The sequence below is a fragment of the Brassica rapa genome, chromosome A07 (assembly GCF_000309985.2).
Source record: "Brassica rapa cultivar Chiifu-401-42 chromosome A07, CAAS_Brap_v3.01, whole genome shotgun sequence".
Taxonomy (NCBI): domain Eukaryota; kingdom Viridiplantae; phylum Streptophyta; class Magnoliopsida; order Brassicales; family Brassicaceae; genus Brassica; species Brassica rapa.
In genome coordinates this window covers 1,858,057-1,860,635 of record NC_024801.2, presented here as the reverse complement: position 1 = coordinate 1,860,635, position 2,579 = coordinate 1,858,057, and the positions used below count along the sequence as shown (strand labels likewise).

General features: G+C 26.6%; 1 non-coding gene across 1 annotated transcript; it reads right to left on the bottom strand.

Annotated features, from left to right (window-relative positions):
- Positions 1-2,123: 2,123 nt before the first annotated feature.
- Positions 2,124-2,197, bottom strand: TRNAN-GUU. The gene has a single exon. It is a non-coding gene; the product is annotated as a tRNA-Asn (tRNA).
- Between the last annotated feature and the right edge of the window lie 382 nt (positions 2,198-2,579).

Here is a 2,579-nt window from a genome sequence, read left to right as displayed (position 1 = left end):
TTTAAGAAAATCATTTTGAAAACAAAAACCAACAAGATATAAAACTAAAACAATATATATTTAGTGAAAGTACATAATATAAATTGAACTTGTGAAAAGTTTGATCAGCAGATAATAATTTGGAAAATTAATAGAATTGATAAAATTACAAAATTTTAAGGGTAAATAGAGAAACTATAAGAGCAAAAAGATAAATCAAACCAAACAAATTAAATACACCATTTATATCAAAGTAAAATATTTTTTCAGTTAAAAAATTGTAGCTATGTTATTATGCAATTCATTCAAGTGCAATGAGTTCGGCTCTCAATTTTATATAAACAAAATCACATGTAAATAATGGTTTCCAAAAATATATAACTAACATTTTGAAACTAAAAAAAATATCAATTCAAGCATTTAATAAGTTAAAATTATGTAAGAAGCGCAGGTTCACCCATAGTTCCTACATAAATAAACGAGTTTTTTTTAGGTTCATCCCTAACATAATACCCAATAAAACTTTACCAACTCATATTATACTTTTGTAATAAAAAAGAAACAAATATAAAAAATAGTAATTGCCAAATAAACATTTAATGTTGTTATGCGCCAGTAGAACCCTAAACCCTTAGGTAAATCTTAAACCCTTGTTTAACCTAAACTTTTGGTTAAACCTAAATCTTGGGTAAAACCTAAACTATATACCCTCAATCCTAAATCGTTAGGTAAATATTAATTTTTTGGGTAAACTCTAAATCCTTTAACATTTAAAGTTTTGCCGGTGGCGTTAACAACATTAAATTTTTTTTTTTGGTAATTACTATTATTTTTAATATATTTTTACATTTTTTATTACAAAAAAATGAGTTGACAATTTTTTTATTGGCTATAATGTTAAAGGTGAACCTAAGTAAAATTTTAATAAACCTTAAAATTTGGCTGTTTAATTATTTATTAAATGTAAGCATTTCAAGTCAATCCACAGACCAAATTCATGAGATTCAGATTCAACACATCAAATCTATAGAAATTTGAGTTTCTTTTTTTTGTTAATGCACGCGTTTACAGATTTGATATCTGACTCCTTAAACATAAAGACGAAAACGTGAATAAGAAAATAGAAACTGACTTTCACAAAAAAAAAAGAGATTGGAAAGAAAAACGCTAGAGAGAGGGGTCGAAACTATAGACTCTCAATCCTAAATCGTTAGGTGAATATTAATTTCTTAGGTAAACTTTAAATCCTTTAACATTTAAAGTTTTGCCGGCGGTGTTAACAACATTAAATTTTTTTTTTGGTAATTACTATTATTTTTAATATATTTTTACATTTTTTGTTACAAAAATAAAATATGAGTTTACAAGTTTTTTATTGGCTATAACGTTAAAGGTGAACCTAAGTAAAACTTTAAATAAACTTTAAAATTTTTCTGTTTAATTATTTATTAAACGTAAGTATTTCAAGTCAATCCACAGACCAAATTCATGAGATTCATATTCAACGCATCAAATCTATAGAAATTTGAGTTTCTTTTTTGTTAATGCACGCGTTTACAGATTTGATATCTGACTCCTAAAACATAATGACGAAAACATGAATAAGAAAATAGAAACTGACTTTCACAAAAAAAAGATTGGAAAGAGAAAACGCTAGAGAGAGAGAGAGGTCGAAACTATAGACTCTCAATCCTAAATCGTTAGGTGAATATTAATTTTTTAGGTAAACTTTAAATCCTTTAACATTTAAAGTTTTGCCGGCGGCATTAACAACATTAAATTTTTTTTGGTAATTACTATTATTTTTAATATATTTTTACATTTTTTATTACAAAAATAAAATATGAGTTTACAAGTTTTTTATTGGCTATAACGTTAAAGGTGAACATAAGTAAAACTTTAAACAAACTTTAAAATTTCGCTGTTTACTTATTTATTAAACGTAAGTATTTCAAGTCAATCCACAGATCAAATTCATGAGATTCAGATTCAACACATCAAATCTATAGAAATTTGAGTTTCTTTTTTGTTAATGCACGCGTTTACATATTTGATATCTGACTCCTTAAACATAAAGACGAAAACGTGAATAAGAAAATAGAAACTGACTTTCACAAAAAAAAAAAAAGATTGGAAAGAGAAAACGCTAGAGAGAGGGGTCGAACCTCTGACCTTGTGGTTAACAGCCACACGCTCTAACCAACTGAGCTACTCCAGCTGTTTGTTTATATTATTTACAAAATATTTTAGTCAAATGTTTCTTAACTAAAGATAGTAAGATTCTGAAAAAGATCTGCCATTTTGGGTCTTCCATAAATAAAGCAAATAAAAATTGATTAGATATTACAGCAAGGCAACAATTAGCAGTACACCACCAACCACTGAATATTTTAAAAATCAATTTATAACATGACATGTTAATAGTTAAAAGGGACAAGAAAATATATTTAAAATATAAAGAAATACAATGGGTTTGAAGATAAGTGATTGGAAGGTAGGAGACCATATGGCTTTAAATCAGAGTTGGTTCCTATACCCACTCAAGATCTTTTAAACCCAATTTCCAGTTAAGAAGTAGAGAAGAACCGGAGAAACCAATT